The 23499-nt window shown below is 34.3% G+C and overlaps 1 long non-coding RNA gene across 1 annotated transcript; it reads left to right on the top strand.

The window, feature by feature from the left end:
- The first annotated feature begins 5876 nt into the window (after positions 1-5876).
- On the top strand, positions 5877-21075 carry LOC116583439. The gene is made up of 3 exons (XR_004282726.1): positions 5877-5952; positions 16207-16212; positions 21056-21075. It is a non-coding gene; the product is annotated as an uncharacterized LOC116583439 (long non-coding RNA).
- The last annotated feature ends 2424 nt before the right edge of the window (positions 21076-23499 follow it).

Below are 23499 nucleotides of genomic sequence, written 5' to 3'. Positions count from 1 at the left end.
GAACCATGAGAGACTATGGACTCTGAAAAACAATCTGAGGGTTTTGAAGGGGCAGGGGGTGGGAGGTCGGGGTACCAAGTGGTGGGTATTATAGAGGGCACGGATTGCATAGAGCACTGGGTGTGGTGCAAAAATAATGAATACTCTTATGCTGAAAATAAATAAAAAATAAATTAAAGAAATAAAATAAATAAAATAAAAATAAAATAAAGTACTTTTCCATTATAGATAGATAGGTAGATAGAATATATATATATTCCACATCTTTATTCATTCATCTATTGATGCGCACTTGGGCTGCTTCCATTTCTTGGCTACTGTAAATAGTGCTACAATAAATATAGGGTGCATTTTTTTTTTTCATTTAGCGTTTTTTGTTTTGTTTTGTTTTGTTAGTAAATACATAGAAGTGGAATTACTGGACCATAAGGTGATTCTATTATGAATTTTAAAAAAATATTTTATTTATTTATTTATTTGACAGAGAGAGACACAGTGAGAGAGGGAATACAAGCAAGGGGAGTGAGAGAGAGAGAAGCAGGCTTCCTGATGAGCAAGTAGCCTGATGTGTGGCTCAATCCCAGGAGCCTGGGATCATGACCTGAGCCAAAGGCAAACGCTTAATGACTGAGCCACCCAGATCCTCCCTATTATTAATTTTTTGAGGAACTTCCATATTATTTTCCAAAGTGGCTGTACCAATATGCATTCCAACCAACAGCATACAAGGGTTAACCTCACCAACACATTACTTTTTGTGTTTTATATTTTAGCCATTCTGACTGGTGTAAGATATTTCCTTGTGTTTTGATTTGCATTTCCCTGATGATTAGTGATGTCAAGCATATTTTCATGTGTTTTTTGGCCATCTGTATGTCTTCTTTGGAAAACTGTCTACTTAGGTCCTATGACCATTTTTTAAATTTTATTTCATTTTTTTTTCATTTTATTTTATTTTATTTCATCTCAGTGTTCCAGAATTCATTGTTTATGCACCACACTGAGTGCTCCATGCAATACATGCCTTCCATAATACCCAGCACCAGGCTCACCCAACCACTCAATCCCCCTCTCCAAAACCCTCAGTTTGTTTCTCAGAGCCCACAGTCTCTCATGGTTTGTCTCTCCCTCCAGTTTCCCCCACCTCCCTTCTCTCCACCTCCCTATGGCCATTTTTTAATCAGATTATTGATTTTTTTGGTGTTGACTTGTGTCTATTTTTATATATTTTGAATATTAGTCTCTTATCAGTTATATGAGTTGCAAATATCTTCTCCCATTGAACAGACTGCCTTGTTTTATTTACTGATTCTTCTCTTTGTAAAAGGTTTTTATTTTGTTGTAGTTTTAACTGTTCATTTTGAATTTTGTTTCCCTTGCCTGAGGAGACATATCCATAAATATGTTGCTAAGTCCAATGTCTAAAAGATTATTGTATATCTTTTCATGTTGATATTTTATGGAATCAGATATCACATTTAGATCTTTAATTCATTTTTAGTTTATTTTTATGCATGGTGTAAAATGTGATCCAGTTTTATTCTTTTGCATGTAGCTGTCTTATTTTCCCAGCACTATTTATTGAACAGACTGTCTATTCTCCATTGGTATTCTTGCCTACTTTGTCATAGGTTAATTGACCATTTAAGTATGAGTTTATTTTTAGACTTTCTATTCCACTCTACTGATCTATGTGTCTATTTTTGTGACCATACATATTGTTTTGATTACTATAGCTTTGTAGTAGAACTTGAAATCTGGGATTGTGATATTTCTAGCTTTGTTCTTTCTCAAAATTGTTTTGACTATTTTGGAATCTTATTTGGATCCATACAAATATTAGGACAGGGGTGCCTGGGTGGCTTAGTGGGTTAAGCCTCTGCCTTCGGCTCAGGTCATGATCCCGGGGTCCTGGGATTGAGCCCCACATCGGGCTCTCTGCTCAGCAGGGAGTCTGCTTCCTCCTCCCTCTTTCTGCCTGTCTCTCTGCCTACTTGTGATCTCTGTCTGTCAAATAAATAAATGAAATCTTTTTAAAAAATTGGGATAATTTCTTCTAGTTCCCAGAAAAATATTACTGGGGTTTTGAAAGGAATTGCATTGAATTTGTAGAGTGCTTTGGATGTATGGAAATTTTGACAATATTATTTCTTCCTATCAATGAATATGGACTATCTTTCAATTTGTTTCTGTCATCTTCAATGAAGAATTTGCCTGCCTTATTTCATCTGTGTTTTACAGTTTTCAAAATATAGGTCTTTTGGGGTGCCATGTTGGCTCAGTTTGTTAAGTGTCTGCCTTTGTCTCAGGTCATGATCCCAGGGCCCTGGGATCAAGTTCCACATCAGGCTCCTTGCTCAGTGGGGAGCTTGCTTCTCCCTCTGTTTGCTGCTCCCCCTGCTTGTACTCTCTCTCTCTTTCTTTCTCTGACAAATAAATAAAATCTTTTAAAAATATATAGGTCTTTCATCTCGTGATTAAATTTATTCTTATGCATTTTATTCTTTTAGGGGTAATTGTAAATGGGGTTGTTTTCTTAAATTCTCTTTTTGCTACTTCATTATTAAGGTAATGAAATGCAGAGGGTTTCTGTATAATAATTTTGTGTTTTTCAACATTACTGAATTACTCTTGCAATACCACAATGTCCTGATTAATATATCTTTACAGTAATTCTTGAAGTCTGGTAGTGTCAGCCATCCAGTTTTATTTTTCTCTGACATTATGTTGAATACTGTAGGTAATTCTGGCCTTAAAGAAAGATTTAGGGAGTTTCCCTTCCTTTTCTATTTTTTGGAATTGTTTGGGAAGAATAGTTATTAACTCTTTTTTAAAGGCTTGGTAGAATTTGCCTGTGTAGTCATCTGGCTTGGAATTTTTTTGTTGAGAGGGTTTTTTTTGTTTTTTTGTTTTTGTTTTTGTTTTTGTTTTTTTGTTTGTTTATTATTGATTCAATTTCTTTGCTGGTTATTGGTCTGTTCGAGTTTTCTATTTTTACTGTTTCAGTTTTGGTAGTTTATCTATTTCTAAGAATGTATCCATTTCTTTCAGGTTTTCTAATTTGTTGGCATATAGTTTTTCATGATGATCTCTTATAACTGTGAATATTTTTCTGGTTCTAATTGTTAGTTCTCGTCTATCATTTGCAATTTTATTTATTTAGACTCTTTATCTTTTCTTTTTGATGCATCTGGCTAGGGGTTAATCAATTTTATTAATGTTTTCAAAGAACCAGCTCCTGGTTTCATGATTCTATTGTTTCCATTTGTTTGTTTGTTTGTTTGTTTTTTTCTATAGTATTTATTTTTGCTCTAATCTTTATTATTCCCCTTCTTCTGCTGACTTTTAGGTTCCATTTTTTTTGTTATTTTCTCTAGCTCCCTTAGGTATAAGGTTAGGTTGTTTATTTGATATTTTTCTTGCTTCTTGATGCAGGGCTGTATTATTCTATACACCCTTCTTAGGACCACTTTTGCTGCATCTTGAAAGTATTGGACCATCATCTTTTCATTTTCATTTTCTTCCATGTATTTTTTTTTAATTTCTCCTCTGATTTCTTGGTTGACTTGTTCATTGTAACATGCTGTTTAACTTCAATGTATTTGTGAACTTTCCAAATTTTTTTCTGTGGTTGACTTCTACTTTCATACCATTTTGATCAGAAAAAAAGAAATTGTTAAACACTAATAAGAGAAATTGAATATGGAGGTGCCTGGGTGCCAGAGTCAGTTAAGTGTCCGACTCTTGAATTCAGCTCAAGACAGGATCTCACAGTCATGAGATCAAATCCTGCATCAAGGTCTATGCTCAGCTAGAATCTACTTAAGGCTCTTTCACCCCTCATTCCTGTGCTCTCTCCCTGTCTTTAAAGGAAATAAATAAATCTTTAAAAAATAAATATGACACAAAGAAATGGAAATACATCCCATACGAATGGATTGGAAGAACAAACATTGTTAAAATGTCTATACTACCCAAAGCAATCTACACAATCTCTGTCAAAATACCAACATTATTCAGAAAGCTAGAAAAAACAGTCCTAAAATTTGTATGGAAGCACAAAGAAATGGAATCATCAAGGCAATTTTGAAAAATAAAAATAAAAAGAGGAAAACCAAAAATAGACTGTTAACTATAGAGATCAAAGTCATGGTTACCAGAAGGGAGTGGGTGGAATGATGGGTTAAGTAGGTAATGGAGATTAAGGAGTGAACTTGTTGTGATGAGTACTAGGTGTTGTATGTAAGTGTTGATCTAAATTGTACACCTGAAACTAATATTAAACTATGTTAATTAACTGTAATTTAGGTTAAAAAAAAACTAAAAAAAAAGAAAAGAAAAACTGGAGACATCACAGTTTTAGACTTCAAGTTTTACTCCAAACCTGTAGTGATCAAAACAGTATGGTACTGAGACATAAATAGGAACATAACAATAGAACAGAATAGAAAACCCAGAAATAAACCCTCAACTGTATGGGGAATTAATCTTTGACAAAGCAAGAAAGTATATCCAGTGGAAAAAAGAGTCTCTACAACAAATGGTGTTGGGAAAACTGGACAACAGTATGTAAAAGGATGAAACTGGATCACTTTCTTATCATACACAAAAATAAATTTGAAATGGATTAAAGTCCTAAATGTGAGACCTGAAACTACAAAAATCCAAGAGGAGAACACAGGCAGTAACCTCTTTGAACATCAGCCATAACAACTTCTTACTAGCTATGTCTCCTGAAGGATGGGAAACAAAACCAAAAATAAATTATTGGGACTTTATTATGATTAACGGCTTCTGCACAGCAAAGGGAACAACAAAACTAAAAGGTACCTATGGAATGGGAGAAGATATTTGCAAATGACCTATCTGATAAAGGGATATATTCAAAATATATAGAGAGCTGATAAAACTCAACACCCAAAAGTGAATAATCCAATTAAAATAGACAGAAGTAATGAATAGACATTTTCCCAAAGAAAACATCCAGATGGACAACAGACACATGAAAAGATGCTCAATATCCCTCAGCATCAGGAAAACACAAATCAAAACTATAATAAGATATCACCCACACATGTCAGAATGGTTAAAAACAGCAACGTAAAAACATCAGGTATTGGTGACAACGTGAAGAAAAAGGAAACCTCTTGCACTGTTGGTGGGAATAAAAACTGGTGCAACCACTCTAGAAAACAGTATGGAGATTCCTCAAAAAGTTCAAAATAGAACTTCCCTATGATCCATCAATTATACTAGTATTTACCCAAAGAATATAAAAATACTAATTCAAAGGGATATGTGCATCTTGATGTTTATAGCAGCATTATCTACGATAGCCAAATTATGGAAAGAACCCAAGAACTCAAGTGTCCATTGACTGATGAATGGATAAAGAAGATATTATATAGCTACAGACATATAAGTAGATATATAGGTACACACTCACATAACCCCCCACACACAATGGAATACTACTTGGCCAAAAAAAATAAAATAAAATATTGTCATTTAAAATGATATGAATTGAGCTAGAAATTATTATGCCAAGCAGAATAAGGCAGTCAGAGAAAAGCAAACAACATGTGACTTCACTGATATGTAGAATTTAAGAAACAAGGGCGCCTGGATGGCTCAGTGGGTTAAGCCGCTGCCTTCGGCTCAGGTCATGATCTCAGAGTCATGGGATCGAGTCCCGCAACGGGCTCTCTGCTCAGCAGAGAGCCTGCTTCCCTCTCTCTCTCTCTCTGGCTGCCTCTCCGTCTACTTGTGATTTCTCTCTGTCAAATTAATAAATAAAATCTTTTAAAAAAACAACAACAAAAAAAAAACAAAAAAAAAGAATTTAAGAAACAAAACAAATGAGCAAAAAAAGAGAGAAAAAGAAGCAAACCAAGAAACAGACTCTTAACTATAGAGAAAAGCTGGTGGTTACCAGAAAGGAGGTAAATTGGGGTGGATTAAATAGGTGACTGGGATTAAGGAATACATTTGTTGTGATGAGCACCCAGTACCATATGGAAATGCTGAATCACTATATTGTACACTTGAAATTAATATTACACTACATATTAACTAAGCAAAGTTTAAATAAAAAACTTAAAAGAAAATAATTCAAATGAGAAAGAAATAATACTATTTCTATTTTCATATGACATGATCTTCTAAATAGAAACTCCTAAGGATTCTGTCTATTCAAAGGTCAGATCTATTAAATTAATTCAGCAAACTTAGAAGACAAAAGGCCAACATTTAAAAATCAGTTGTATTTCTCAACACTAGCAATGATAAATTAGAAATTAAATTTTAAAATGTAGTGTTCTTTGAATTACTTTGATGTAAATTTTTGAAAATGTGTGCAGGAACTGTATGTTGAATAATGATGAAGCACTGAGGAGAAAGTCAATGGTGACCTATCTATATGGAGAGATATACTATATGGTTTGGAAGACTCAATATTGTTAATATGTCATTGTTCTCCCAAGTGATGTTTAAATTCAAGGCATAGAAAAAAATAAGCTATTTATAAAATATTTTTGTAAAATCAAGGTACCTAAAATATTTAAAACAATTTTAGGAAAGAAGAGCAAAATTGGAAGACACACTATTCAATACAAGTATTGGTCAATTGAGTCTCGACAAAGATGAAAAGACAATTAAATAATGAAATATACTCGCTCAACTATGTTGCTTTAATAATTGCAAACTCATATGCAAAAACAAAAAAGACCTCAATCCAGATCTTGCAACATATACTAAAATGACATAGAATTAAATGTAAAATAAAAAACCATTGAATTTCTAAAATAAAATGCAGGAGAATGCACTTATAAACTTGCAGGGGTCAGCAATGTCTTAGATACAAACAATGTAGAATTGTTAAAATAATAAAAGTAAAAAATTAAATTCCTCATAATTTAAAAGTTTGTTTTTTAAAAGATACTGCTATCTATCTAAATGTTCATCAACATATGACTGACTAAATTACAGTACATCCATATAATGAAATAAAACTAACAAAAATGAATGAATGATTGATGAACAGAATACCATGTACAAAGCTCAAAATAATTATCTGAGTCAAAGTAGCCATGCAATAAAAAAGTAAATATTGTATTATTCTATTTTATAACATTTTAAAACCCACAAACTATACAAGAATGACAGAAAATAGATGAGTAGTTGCCTGAGAATAAGGATCATGGAGGGATGGAGGGGTAATTACAAAGGGACATGAAGAATTTTGGGGGATGATAGATATGTTCACCATCTTAAATGTGGTAATGATTTCATATATGTATGTATATGTCAAAATTTATCAAGTTGCATAGTTTAAATATGTACAGTTTAGTGGATGTACATTATATGTCAATAAGATGTAAAATGCAAAGAAACTTAATAAATGAAAGAAAGAGTACACTACAGAATGGAAGAAAATAACTTCAAAATTCACATCAGTGAAAGAGTTGAATCTAGGATATATAAAGAATCTTACAACTCAATATTACCAAACAAACAACTCAATAAAACAAACTGGGCTGATCTGAATAGAATAGATCTGAATAGAAACTTGGCCCAAAAATGTGTATATATATATATATATATATATGTGTGTGTGTGTGTGTGTGTATGTATGTATATATATGGCAAGTAAATATATGAGAAGATATTCAATGTCACTACATGGAGGAAAAGCAAAATAAATTCATGAAAAGATACCACTATATGTATATTAAGATGGGGAAAAAAAAACTAATGAATTTTGTCAAGTATGATAAGTGATAACAGTAATACATTACCAATAGTAATGTAAAATAATACAACCACTTTGGAAAAACAATTTGCCATATACTTAAAATAAGACCCAACAAACCCACCTCTAGGTATCTGTCCAAAAAAATGGAAACATGTCCAGAGAAAGTGTTTTATGTGAATGTTCATAACATTATTAATTGTTTATAATGCCAAAAAGTATAAACAACACAAAAGTCCTGCCAAAGATGAAATGATAAGCAAACCGGTGCATCTATACAATGAAATTATATTTAGCAATAAACAGGAATGCATCACTGATACACATGCAACAACATGAATGAGTCTTAAATGTATTTCCTAAGTAAAAGAAGGCATACTCAAAAGGCTGTATATGCTATGATCCCACTTATATAACACATGGAAAAGGCAACATTTTAAAGTAGGAAACTGATCAGTGGTTACCAGTTGCTATGCATGGGGTAGGTGTTGACTACAAAGGGGCTGAAAAGAATTGTGGAAAGCAGTGAAATTCTTCCATATCTTGATTATCATGGTAATTACATAATCATATGTATTTTTGAAACTCAGTACTGAACATTTAAAAAAGTGAATTTTAATGTACATAAATCATACATCATTTGTAAAAAGCAACATAATAGGAAACCAAGGAATCTGAATATTTGGAAAAGCAAGTAACACCAAAATGTTTCTCAACTCAAAGTGTGCAATGGCTACTCAGTACACTAAGAATAAAAGCCAAGTCCTCATAATGGCCCACAAGGCCTCCATAAACTTTCCCTTCCTTGAATGCCTCACCTATTACTCTCCCTCTCACTCGTATGTCTTCAACCACATTCATCACTTTGCTCTTTTTTTTTTCTAAGATTTTACTTAATTAGGGGCAGCTGGGTAGGTCAAGCATCTCTCTTTGTCTCAGCTCATGATCTCGGGGTCCTGAGATCAAGCCCCATGTCAGGCTCCCTCTTCAGTGAGGAGTCTGCTTCTCCTTCTCCCTCTGCCCCTCCCTAACTTGTGCACTCCCTCCCTCTAAATAAATAAATAAAACATTTTTTATGAGCAGGGGGAGAGCATGAGCAGGGGGAGAGCGCACAGGGAAAGGGAGGGAAAGACTCCCAAGCAGACTCCACATCAAACATGCAACCTAGTGCAGGGCTAGACCACACAACTCTGAGATCATGACCTGATCTGAAACCAAGAGTCAGATGCTCAATGGACTGAGCCACCCAGGTGCTCCAGTTCCTTGCTCTTTTTAAAACACATTGAAAAAGGTTATGCCTTAGAGATTTTGAATTTGCAGCTTCCACTGGAATGTAATGTTAGTGAAGACTGAAAATGTTTAATACCTTCTTTTCCTTCTGTTGTATCATCAGCACCTATAACAGTCCCTAATGTACACTAGGTGCTCAATAAATATTTGTTGAATAAAAGCATAAATTAATGAATTATTCATAGATTAGGGTAATGGGAATAATAAGAAATGAGGAGGAAGTCAATTTTTTTATGATCAGATCATAAAACTTTTTTAGGGGCCTTTATTTGGCAAATGATAAGTAGCTTTAACTCCATCCTGAGAGAAATAGGAAGCTGTGCAAGAACTTTGGGAAAAGAATGACAAATTTCTGCTTGCATTTTAGAAAAGCTTGTTTGACTACCACATAGGTTATTTCAAAAAAGCCAGCTCAACTAGCATGTAGGATATTAACAGGAAGGGTATAAGACAGAAAGAACTGAAACCAGTTAGGCATGTCTTTCATAGTCCATTTGAGAGACAATGGCTGACTGGACAAGAGTCCTGGTTATAGGTTTGAATCGAAGTTACTAAACTCAACAGAAATTCTAGAAATGATCTGTGATCAATCCCCCTTTTGTTCACTAAGAATTCCATTTGCACTGATTTCCCAGTGCCAAATGTGAATCTGCACTTATTGATTAGGCAGTCCTTAAATGTGTCTCCTGACTGTCTCAAATCTCATCATTTTTTCTGCTAAGATAGAGACTATATCTTTTATTCCTCTGGTGCTTTTCTACAACACTTAAGACTATGTTTATCACTGAATACACAGTTAAAGGATAACCTGAATTTTAACCAGTCAGTGATATAAAGGTAGGAACTTGATAGATTCCACATTTGGATTTGGAATAATTTTTCATAGAGAGCTTATTTCCTACACCCATTTTTCTTCATACTGTTTTTTTGGTCATTAGAAGTCAAGTTAAAATTGAACACTTCTTCTTCTCCACTCAAGTCTATTTCCATTAGGTTAAGCAATATTAACATTTGGAAAAGAAGAATACGAAAACTGGAGCCATTTAGAAATGAAAACAGTGAGAAAATAGCCTCTTCTCATCTTGAATGAGTTTTTCAAATGATGCTCCTTTTTTGCTGCATTGCAGAGATCATTTGGAGTCGAAATTTGATATACACACAAATTAAAAAAATAAATAAATAAAGATCTGGAATCTCTCATTTGATTTCTAATTGACAGTGAATTTAAGCCAAATGCTTACTGATCCAGTTACATTTGTCATTTTTGGATGCCTTTATTGGCAGAAGACCTATAAACACCAGCCGGTCATCATTAGAAGCTTATGAACTAGATGACATTCAGTTTATAATTAACTCTCAGACAATGAGATCCAGCCAGTCACAGAATGCTTTACCATGCACTAACTGACCTGGTAACTTAATCTTACACAGAACTAGGATGAGAGCCTCCATCCCAAAAGAAAGGGTGTTTCATATTGAGTACAATTGTATGCAAGTATTTAGCATTTAGAAAGCCTGGCATATTAAAAAAAAAAAAAGTTTCAACTTCATTGTTTCAGGAAGAAGCAGATTGTGAAGTCAAATGACCCCAGGAAGGAGCATTTTCTCTTCTCTCCTTAGTAGACACTATCAGAGAAGCTGATCTGAATAACAATTAGCTCAGAAATTAACATTTTAGAATTAGATAAACTTCCTAGGATATCCAATTACATATAGCTCCTAGTTTGTATGTATTAAGAAAAGGAGTCACTCACAAGGGATTTATTGAGCGCCTACATGTGCAAAAGATGTGCTCGCGCACCACTGGGGCATGGGTGCAAGTGAAATATGGTCTGTCCCCTGCTCCAAAGGTACTTAGGCTTTAGTGAGACAAAAAAAAGTAGCTCTTGAAATAAATAACATAATAAAATGTAGTTAAATAAGCTTTGGGTAATGGAAATGACTCTTTTAACCAGATTTAGGGAAAACATATTTTCTTATGTATTTGAATTGTCAGGCGATGTTCTACAGAAGTACTCTTAAGAGATCCCCTTATGAAGCAAGACTCTGTGGATTTCCAACTTATTTAAGTTGGACCAATAAAACATTCAAAAATCTAAAAATAATTCCGTAGCATAGCTCCCATTTGGAAGGCCCACTCTACTTTTCACTTGGCCAGCCTAGCCTTGAAATACCAATTTTAAGAGCTGGAAACACTTTAGAACTACTTCCCAGTTCTTGACTCTAGTGTCTAAGACAGGAATGATTCTTTTCCAGGCAACCAATGGAAATGTACACTTAATCTCTCAGCATGTTTAGTCCTACATGCTTCACTCATATGAATGTTACCTACCATGACATTTTTTTAAAGTCAAAAGAGGGCTCCATTATTGAATTGCTTATAATTAACCTTAATGTCACAGTTCAATACTGAGTACTGTAATAAAGGGTACTGAAGTTACTTTTCTAGATGTAAGACTCATTCCTAAGTTTACAAATCAAATGATAAACTTTGTAAGTTCAGAGCCATGAATGATGAGCCTTATCAGTGTTAAATAATATGTCTGGCTGCCCCATTTTTATTAATATCTATTCAGAAATGAAGATATCCTCTTCAAGTTTATAGGATCCTTTAGTCATAAGGACTGTATTATCTACACTATAAAAGTTACTTGGATCTCTGCCAATGAGCTTTTTAGAGTGGGGACGTAAGGAAAGCAGTTTTACATGTGCAGTACTGAAAGATTTGTCAGCAATGCTAGGCTGTGGCCTGTCACAAGGCCCTGAGACATGAATCTCTTGTGATCATTTCAGTGCTTGTCTAACTCAAAAAGGCTGTGGGCTTAAACTGAAATTTCAAAATGATTAGTCCACGTTTGCCTCTAAAGTAATTGCTCCAACTTTTCTAAGAGGACTACTGAGAGCCTAAAATCTCCAAATGACTTAGCCCATAACTGTGGAAACCTCAGCAAAGCTACAGCACGGCAGTCAGTGATATTTAACTTACTCATTTAAGTTGCCTACCACCTGAAGTCTCAGAAATACTGTTCTGGAGGGAATGGCACATAATGAGCTCCCATGAATATACCTTAAGTAGTTCTAAATAAGACCTCATTTTAATTCCAGGAGGGAAGCACCAAGGGGACCACACATCTTTAGGAGTCCACAAATAAAGTCTAAAAATGGCTTTATGAATATTTTTCCAGTATAAGAAATTTTTTGGAGACTTATTACAGCAGCTATATTACCTAGGCTCTGGTCAAATTTTGGACTACAATCAGAGCCTGATTTTGTGTGTACCCTTATGGCTATCAGTATTGATGGAACTCAAGAGTTCAAGTAAAAATATAATTTCACTGCTGACTTTAGAAGCACTCTCAGTGATACATGCCATTCCCCTTTCTCTGGAAACCTATCAGAGTTAATTCCAGAGATTAATTAATGTTCTTGGATGTCAGAACTGGAAAGCACCTGAGAGATCAACTGACTCCAGGTATTATTTTACATGAGGAAACTAAGACACAGAAAAGGAAGTGAATTTCCCAGGTTGTACAGCTAATAGATGGCAGTCCAAGAAAGAGAATCTTGATCAGTTGACTGTTGGGTAGTAATTTTTCTACTCTGTTTGGAAGAAGCAAAACACTCCAAACTAGGGACAAAATCACAGGCATCCAAATGTTGTGGTTCAAAGTATGGCTCAATATTTCTTTAAGCAATTGAGATTGAGGTCATTTTGAAAATAAACTTCAAATTTGTGTTGAGCTTTCCAGTATGAAAACATTATCAAAGATATTCTTTAATTTGGTTTTCCCAACAGGTCTTGAAGGAAGACAGGACAGATTATGATTTTTTTTTGAGGGAGGGGGAACTGAAATTCAGAGACTATGAGCCAAATCAATCATCATTCAAACACTGTATCCTCTTGAATCCAAGCTCAATACTCCTGGAATCTTGCATCAGGTAGTAAATAAGTACATTAAATATATGATCAAATTTCATGTTTTACCCAACCAACATTCATTCATTTTATTCAAATTTTTTTGGTCTAGTCATCACCTTATGAAACATTAGTAATGATGATGAGAGCTAAATTTTATTGAGTCCCTTGTTTTATAGTAGGTACTTTCCTAACTTTTTCAAATTTATTAACTTATTATATATTCACTAAATCAACCTGGAGATTAACACTATTACTATACTTACTTTATCAATGAGCAAATTAAGGTATAGAGAATATAAGAAACTGGCCTAAGGCCATCAAACTAATAAATAATAGAACCAAGATTTGGGCTTAGGAAGTCTGAGTCCCTGAAAATCCATTCAATCATGACTGTCAATACTGCCATTCTAGAGAGCAAGAAATGGGAGTGTTGGTAGCCTTATCACACACTAAATATCACTATTTAATATGTATTGATTCAATACTACAAAAACAAACAAAAAAATCCTTCATTCATTTATATCCATCCTCTATAGCATGGGGCTATAAAAGATAAGGCATTTGAGAAAAAAAAAAGTAGCTTTATTATATAGGAAACATTGAGACTTTATGGTCTATGATGATTCCAAACAAGCCATTAGAGCCTCTATTATCCAAAGTATTATTTTATAAAATGTCCATAAATAGATGTATGTTCAAAAAATAATTCTAAAAGAAGCCATCAAAATTAGAGAAGAACACAGGCAGCAACTCCCTGCTAGACATGTCTTCAAAGGCAAGGAAAACAAAAGCAAAAATGAACTATTAGGACTTCACCAAGATTAAAAGCTTTAGCACAGCAAAGGACGCAGTCAACAAAACCAAAAGACAAACTACAGAATGGGGGAGATATTTACAAATGTCTTATCAGATAAAGGGTTAGTATCTATGATCTATGAAGAACTTATCAAACTCAACACCCAAAAAACTAACAAACAAACAAAAAATCCAGTCAAAAAATGGGCAGAAAACATGAACAAACATTTGTCCAAAGAAGACATACAAATGGCCAACAGACACATGAGAAAATGTTCCACATCACTTGGCATCAGGGAAATACAAATCAAAACTACAATGAGATACCACCTCATATGATACCACTCATATGAGTCAGAATGGCTGGAATGAACAAGTCAGAAAAAAAAAAAAAAACATGTTGGTGAGGATGCAGAGAAAGGGGAACACTTTTACACTTTGGTGGGAATGTAAGCTAACACAGCCACTCTGGAAAACGCTGGAAGTTCTTCATAAAGCTAACAATAGAGCTACCCTATGACTCAGCAATTGTACTACTAGATATTTACCCACAGGATACATATGTTGTGATCTGGAGAGGCACCTGCACCCATGTTTATAGCAGCAATGTCTACAATAGCCAAACTGTGGAAAGAGCCCAGATGTTCATTGACAGATGAATGTATAAAGATTTGGTATATATACACAAGGGAATATTACTCAGCCACCAAAAGGATGAATCTTACAATTTGTAACCACATGTATGGAACTGGAGAGTACAGTGTTAAACACTGATATGTGGAATTTAAGAAACAAAACAGAGGATCATAGGGGAATGGAGGGAAAACAAAATAAAATGAAATCAAACAGGGAGACAAACCATAAGAGACTCTTAACTACAGGAAATAAAAAGAGTTTCTAGAGGGAGGTGCATGGGGTGGATGGGGTAAATGGGTGAAGGACACTAAGGAGGGCATGTGATGTAATGATCACTGAGTGTTATATGCAATTGATGAATAACTGAATTTTACATCTGAAACTAATGATACATGGTATATTACTTAATTGAATTTAAATAAGATAAAAAATAAAATTAAGGAAGCATGTTGCATTTTTCTAAAACTAATACTCTACAAAATGCTGTGTGCATATACCTGATAGCCAATAATTATATCAGAGGAAGGAGAAATAATATAGGTTTAGGGAGAATGCATTCTAAATGTAACACATGTACATATTAATGACTCTGTTGCCAAGACAAAATGTACTTCTCTCAATGCACCTAATAATGTAATGGCTGTCAAATGGTGATTTAAAAAAAAAAAAGAAAGAAAGAAAGAAAAAAAGCTGTAATAAAGATTGTAAATTAACAGATAATGTGCTCTTCCTTTTTCTCCATGGATGCCTAGAAAAAATCAGGATCACTAGGAGTCAATTATCTTTTAGAGAAGAACATTAGAATATTTTCTATATGCATTTTGTTTCAATGAATTAGCAATTGGAAAAATGTTAGGATTATCTGAATAATAACTACACAAATAGGAGTTTTAAATTGCTTGAATTAAAGCCAATATCACCCTTAGAATATAAAGCCAAGACATTCCAAGCAATTCTATTAATTTTTTTAACTGAAAACTTAACAATTAAGGTTAAGTAAAGGTACCACATCAAATGTACATAGAAATTCTTCAAAGAGGAGCTTGGGTGGCTCAGTCAGTTAGGTAGTTGTCTTAATTTCAACTCAGGTCATGATCTCAGGTTCCTGAGATCAAGCCTTATGCCAGTCTCCATGCTCAGCATGGAATCTACTTGAGGATCCTCTCTCTCCCAGTATCCCTCTCCTCACTCACTCTTTCTCTCTCTCTCCCCTCTTCTAAAATAAAATAAATAAAGACTAAAGAAAAAAAGAAATTATTCAACAATTAAGAGCTAGGAAGAATTATTCATTAATATGCTTGCATTTGACAGGAATTTTTATTTTCAAGTGAACTTGACTATAGTATATTGGTGGCAGGATGGGGAGAAATTTTTCTCTGAGAAAAATAGGAGACAAGAGCTCAGGCTTTAAAAGTTCCTTTGGAAATTCTATATATTTTAGATTGAAAATAAGCACAATAGTGTTATATCTTGCTGCCCTTGATTTTGTGCTGTTCTCAGTGAAACACTAGACTTACAGATCAAAAACAAGGGGTATCTTTCAAAAAATGATTGCTTGGAGAGAAGAGGAAGATGGCAGAGGGGTGGGAGGATGCTAGGTTCTTCTCATCACAAAGACATAACTAGATAATTTTCAAATTATCTTAAATACCCCAGAAATCCACCTGAAGACAAACAGAGCAAACTCCAAAACTAGGGGACAGGATAGGCTACATCAAAGAACACAGGAAGTATAGAAACATGGTTTAGGGGAGAAACAGATCATGGGTGCTGTGGAAGGGAGGGAGCTGTGGTCATGGAGAAGGGTGAGAGTCAGAGGGGAGTGTGCAGGAGAATTTGTGAGAGAATGTTTCCCGAAAGCAACTGGCTTGGAAAATAAGAGGGGCTGAATTTCATGAATTCTTGCAACCAGTGGGGCTTAACACCTGGAGTTTTGAAGGTCAGTGTGCTTGGCTGGAATAGAGCCCAGAGAGCACTGTGATGTTCCTGGAGAAAAGGGAGGCAGAAAACAGTGACCTGAAGAATGCCTGGGGCACAGAAGTGTGAGATTATTCATTCTTCTCAGAGTGTCCTTAAAAGGAATATTTAACAGAGACCCCTTTCCAGGAACAAAAAAGCTGGCAAGCCCCATTTGCCTCTGAGCCCTTCCTCATAAACGCAAAGCCACCTGCAAGAAGCAGATCATCACCCAATGTGGGCTGCCTAACTTAATTACATGTAGCCCACTCCCAGCACTCTGGTGAGACTGCCTTCTTAGTCTAGTTTCCACAGTCCCATTGTGGTGCACTCCTCCCTGAAAAAAACAAGCACAAACCCCTGCCCACTGCATGTCTTCCTACCAGAGAGTGTTACAGGAACTCATTCTGGTGGAGGAAGTGTAGGGTCTTATTTAAAAAGAAGACTAGAGCACACCTAATTAAATCTCACGATGTGCAAGCCAGGGACAAAATCCTGCCTATTGTTGACAAGGAGAGCCTCTACACAGGACTAGCTCATAGGATAGAACAGTCAGGAAACAACAGCAGAGCACATGCATCACCTACTAAAAACACACCCTGAAGCTCCATGACCTCTTCCTCATAAGGTAATTACTTTTAGGCATTTCTAACACAGAGAAAAATGCAGAGACTTGAACAAAATGCAAAGACAGAGAAATATATCTCAAATGAAACAAAAGAATAAAGCCAATGCCAGAAATCTAAATGAAACAGATACATGTAACATGTTTGATGGATACTCACTAGAATTAAGAAAAGAATAACATATATCAACAAGACCCTTACCACATACATAAATAAGTTAAAAAAAAAGAATAAATCAGAGGTGAAATGTGCAATAAACAATACCACAAACATACTTGTTGCAAAGTATAGCAGGCTGGAAGTAATGGAAGAAGGAATTAGTGATGTAGAAGATAAAAGGAATGGAAAACAATGAAGTTGAACAAAAGAGGAAGAAGAATAATACAAAATGAGAATAGACATAGGGAAACCAGTAACTCCATCAAATAAATAACACTCATATTATAGGAGTCCTGGAAGAAAAAGAGAGAAAAGGGGTCAGAAAATATATAAGAAGAAATGATAAATGAAAATTTTCCTAATCTGGGGAAAGAAACAGATACCTAGATCCAGGATGCACAGAGAACTCTCATCAGAATCAATAAAAACAGGTCAACACCAGGACATATTGTCATTAAATTTGCAAAACATAATGATGAAGAAAAAAATCTTAAAAACACAAGACAAAAGAAGTTCTTAACATACAAAGGATGGTCCATAACACTAGCTAGAGATTTCTCAACAGAAACTTCACAAGCCAGGGGGAGTGGCATGATATATTCAAAGTGTGAAATGGGGAAAACATGCAGCCAAGAATACTCTCTCCAGCAAAGTTGTTATTAAGAAGAGAAGGAGTCACTTATGGTTTGTCTCCCTCCCAATCCCATAAGTGACTCTTAATCTCACAAAACAAACAGAGGGTTGCTGGGGGGAGGGGGTTTGGGAGAAGGGGGTGGGATTATGGACATTGGGGAGGGTATGTGCTTTGGTGAGTGCTGTGAATCACAGACCTGTACCCCTGGGGATAAAAACATATGTTTATAAAAAATAAAAAATTTAAAAAAAAAAAAGAGAAGGAGAGATAAAGTGTTTTCCAGACAAACAAAAAGGAGTTCCTGGGGCACCTGGGTGGCTCAGCCAGTTTAACATTTGACTCTTGATCTCAACTCAGGTCATAATCTCAGGGTGGTAAGGATCCAGCCCTGTGTTGTGCTCCATGCTCAGCAGGGAGTCTGCTTGAGATTCTCTCCCTCTGCCCCTCCCCTCTTAAATAAATAAATTAATAGATAGATAAATAAATAAGTAAACTAAATCTTTTTTTTTTTAAGATTTTATTTATTTATTTTTCATAGAGAGAGAAGCGAGAGCAAGCACAGGCAGACAGAGTGGCAGGCAGAGGCAGAGGGAGAAGCAGGCTCCCTGCCAAGCAAGGAGCACGATGTGGGTCTCGATCCCAGGATGCTGGGATCATCACCTGAGCCGAAGGCAGCTGCTTAACCAACTAGCCATGCAGGCGTCCCAGTAAAGTAAATCTAAAAACACACAAACTAACAACAACAAAACGTAAAGGAATTAATGACTACTAAAGCAGCCATGCCAGAAATATTAAAAGGGAATCCTTCAGTGCAAGGGAGAGACCAAAAGTGACAAAGACAAGAAAGGATCAGAGAAATAAGTCAGGAACCATGATAAAACATGTAATAAAATGACACTAAATACATACATATCTATCAATAATTCCTATGAATGTAAATGGACTAAAAGCTCCAATCAATAGACAGGGTCTCAGAATGGATTAAAAAAAAAAAAAGCGCCCATCTATATGTTGCCTACAAGAGACTCATTTTAGACCTAAAGACACCTGAAGATTGAAATCAAGATGATTGGAAATGAGACTGAAAATGGGATTGAAAGGGAATGGAGAAATATTTATCCCACAAATGGATGTCAAAAGCAATATGTGTATTGGACAAACCAGACTTGAAAACAAAGACTATAATAAGAAGTGAAGGAGGACACTATATCACAGTAAAGGCAACAATCCAACAAGAAGATTTAACAATTGTAAATATTATAAATATACTCAAATATATAAAACAATAACAAAAATAAAAGAAATCATTGATAATAATACAGTAATAGGGAATTCTCCAGAATAGATCATACATTAGTTCACAAATCAGGCTTCAACAAACACAAAATGACTGGAATAATGCCAGGTACCTTTTCTGACCACAACGCTATGAAACTAGTAGTCAGCCACAAGAAAAAATGTAGAAAGATCCTGGAGGTTAAACAACGTGCTGCTACACATGAATGGGTTAACCAAGAAATCAAAGAAGAATAGAAAAAAAAATATACGGACATAAATAAAAATGAAGACACAATTGTCCAAAACCTTTCATATGCAACAAGAGTGGTCTTAAGAAGGAAATACATAACACAGACTTACCTCAAGAAGCAAGAAAAAAATATTAAATAAACAACCTAATTTACACCTAAAGGAGCTAGAAAAAGAACAAGAAATGCAACACTACACATTTAAAGAAATCCCTATCAAAATATCACCAACATTTTTCACACACTTAGAATAAATAATGCTAAAATATGTATGGAACCACAAAAGGCCCCAAATAGCCAAAGCAATCTTGAAAAAGAAAAGCAAAGCTGGAGACATCACAATTCATGACTTTAAATTATAGTACAAAGCTGTAGTGATCAAAATAGTACAGTGCTAATATAAAAATAGACAAAAAAAATCAATAGAACAGAATAGAAAACCCAGAAATGAACCTACAACTCTTTGGTGCATTAATCTTCAACAAAGCAGGAGATAATATGCAATGGGAAAAAGGCAGTCTCTTCAACAAATGGTATTGGGAAAACTGGAGAGAGGTATGCAAAAGAATGAAACTGGATCTTTTAGACCATACACAAAAATTTAAAAGTGAATTCAATTCAAAATGGATTAAGGGCCTAATTGTGAATCCTGAAACCATAAAAATTCTAGAAGAAAATACAGGCAGCAACTTCTTTGATATTAGCTATAGTAACTTCCTTCTAGATATGTCTCTTGAGAGAAGAGAAACAAAAGCAGAAATAAAATGTTGGGAATGTATCAAATAAAAAGCTTCACAGTGAAGGAACTATTCAATGAAACTAAAAGGCAACCTTCGGTGAACTATAGAATGAGAGAAGATATTTGCAAATGACATACCTAATGAAGGGTTATTATCCAAAATATACAAAGAACTTATCAAACTCAACACCCAAAAAACAAATAATCCAATTAAAATTGGGCAGAAGATATGAACAGACATTTCTCCAAAAACATCCAGATGGCCAACAGATACATGAAATGGTGCTCATCACTTATCATCAGGGAAATACATATAAAAACTGCAATAAAATATCACCTAAGACCTGTCAGAATGGCTAAAATCAACATAAGAAACAAGAGGTGTTGGCAAGGATATGGAGAAAAGGAAACCCTCATTCGTTGTTGTTTGAATGCAGTCTAGTGCAGCCACTCTGGAAAACAGTATGGAGTTTCCTCAAAAAGATAACAATAGAATTACCCTATGATTCAGCAATGGTACAACTAGGCATTTACCCAAAGGATTCAAAAATACTGATTCAAAGGCACACATGTACCCCAATGTTTATAGTGATATTATTTATAATAGCTAAGATATGGAAGCAGCCCAAGTGTCCATCAATTTATGAATAAATCAATTTATGAATATATATATGTGTGTGTATACACATATATATATAATATTATATGTATATATAATGGAAATAGAATATGGTAATATATATATTCATATGTATATAAAATGGAATATCATTCAGCCATAAAAAGAATGAAATCTTGCCATTGGCAATGATGTGGACAGAGCTAGAAAATATTATCTTCAGTGAAATAGTCAAAGGAAGAAAAATACCATATGATTTCACTCATATGTGTCATTTAAGAAAGAAAAGACATGAGCAAGGAGAAAAAAAAAAAGAGAGAGAGAGAGAGAGAGGGACAAACCAAGAAATAGACTCTCAACTACAGAGAAGAAATTGATGGATACCAGAAAGGAGATGGGTGGTGAGATGGGTGAACTAGGTGATGGAAATTAAGTAGTGCTTAATTTGTGATGTACTTGTTGTGATGAGCACCAGTTGTTGTATGGAAGTGTTGAATCACTATATTGTACACCTTAAAATAATATTACACTATATGTTAGCTAATTGGAATTAAAATAAAATATTTAAAGAAGAAAAAATTACTCTACATTAATATTTATCTTATTAGCTGTATTTTTTATTTTTAGTTATGATGCATTAATTCTAAGAATGAGGCAGAAGGTATAATGGGGAATATGTGGCCCAGCTATTCACGTATAGGCTTAACTATCAGTATGTTTATTGGTGACTGTTTCTGTTTACTGAAAAAAGAAAATTATGGTGTTGTCCAGGACCTCTTTTTACCTTACCTGAAGTGCATTATCTGCTGGTTTATATCCTAAGAAATGCAGGGATGTTGATTTTTAAAAATTTTCTGTTCATTTGAATTTGGAGTGAATTCTTATTAAATTTTCATGTTTGCTACCATCACCACCACCACCACCCTCAGCAACAGCTGCTTCAGTAGCACCCCTGGCTATTTTTGGATATACCTAAGAATTTTGAACTATCATATAGGTCAGCATAATAACTTGGTCCAGCAAAGCAAAGACATTTAAGAGCATGGAATGGGACTCTTTGAAAAATATCTAATTCTGCTTGTGTCACTGCTACTACAATTTATATACAATGGCTAACTTCATAATCTGTGACCTCAGTTTTCACCTGATCTTATGTGTTATTCAATAAATCTATATTCTACGGTTTGTGCTTATTTCATTTCTCTACAAAACAATGGTATAAATGTTAAAAGCTTTTTTTTTTTTTCATTTTGATGAGGTGAAAAGCTCTGAAATCATACACAGAAATATCCTTTGGATGAACTAAAAATCTTTGCATTTAGAATGTTAAATTATTTATGTGATTTTTTTTAAAAAGTGCTGAATTGAACAAAATGAAAATAATTCATATGTTAAGTCATATGTGTTATATGTTATATATGTTATGAGTTAGAAACTGGCCATTATCTTCTTTAAAAACATAGGTTTTATTTTTTATTTGTTCTTTTCTAGCACTGCAATATTACTGAACCTCATATTTGAACATATAACCTGTTTCTGGTTAAACCACAATTTAGTCATAATGATGACTCTAGATAGACTTTCTTTAATACCTAAGGTTGCTAAAAATACTAGAAAGACTGATTTCATTTATTTTTAGTTTTTCTCATGGGCATAGCTTAGGAATAACACCTAAAATATATTTGTATATGTATATAAACAGTGATACTGAGGTGATTAAATATTTTCTGGAATTTAATGGTCAATTCAGTCCATCAACTATTACAACAAATTATCCCACTAGATCAATGATTGCTTGACAGAACTGATCAGTAATTGATGTAAGATTAACATCAGCCAAAACAGTTAACATAAACAGATCCTGGAATGGTTATGAAATTTTAAAATCAGAAATACATTTTGCCATTTGATTGATTTTTGGTTTTGTTGCTTTTGTTTTGTTGATAATTACTCTTTATCATGAAGACAATGAAGATGTGACTGAATCAAATTACCAGTTGTCTTTTTCAGAAACTGAATAAATATATATTTTTTTTAGAAATCTTTACAGAAATACTAAAGAGGAATATTTGTGAAAATTCTAACCTATAAAACCTGGAATATCCAAATTGATGTCATCTGGTATCCTATACCAAGCTGAGGCAATATCCCTTTTGATTTTCCTGATGGTCTGATAGGCTTTTATCAAAAACATCCACATATGCTGCTAACCACTGTGTTAGATACTAACATCAGAAATTACCACATGTCTAGCTGTTCAACACTTGAAAGAAATGGGTGCAATGAAAAGGCGATTAGAGAGATGGACCAAGAAAACTGGATCCTCATGGAGACTATGGCCATTAGGAAAGAATATAGGAATATTTTTTCTTATTGATCCAGTCAATTTGATCATAGAAATTAATTGCCAATTTGAAAACACAATCAATATATTAGACTAAGAAAATCGTATTTTACTGAGACTGTCTATATGGCAAAATATAACTTTACTGTATATATCCAGTTGACTTGACTAATGTATACATCTAAGGTAGGTAATAAAGTCCCTTGGTCCCAAATCCAAATGATCTTACCTGACTTTCTTCAATGGTTAATATTCAACTTTACATTCCATTTCATGTCTTAATAGACAGGCCATATAATTATAGACTAAATATCAACATACCCATATTTGAACATAATTATACATAGGTAGTATAGTTATTTTTGCAGTTTTATTACCTGCATTAGCTCACCACATGAGTGATTTAGTTTGTTGCACAATTAAAATAATAATTCAGTAACCAGTCATATTTTGCCTCTTCCTTTTTTACCCCATAAGCACCCTAAAAACCTCCCACAAAAATGAGA

Source organism: Mustela erminea, chromosome X, assembly GCF_009829155.1.
Source record: "Mustela erminea isolate mMusErm1 chromosome X, mMusErm1.Pri, whole genome shotgun sequence".
Taxonomy (NCBI): Eukaryota; Metazoa; Chordata; class Mammalia; order Carnivora; family Mustelidae; genus Mustela; species Mustela erminea.
The sequence above is the reverse complement of the archived record's forward strand: the minus strand, read 5'-3'. Positions and strand labels throughout refer to the sequence as shown.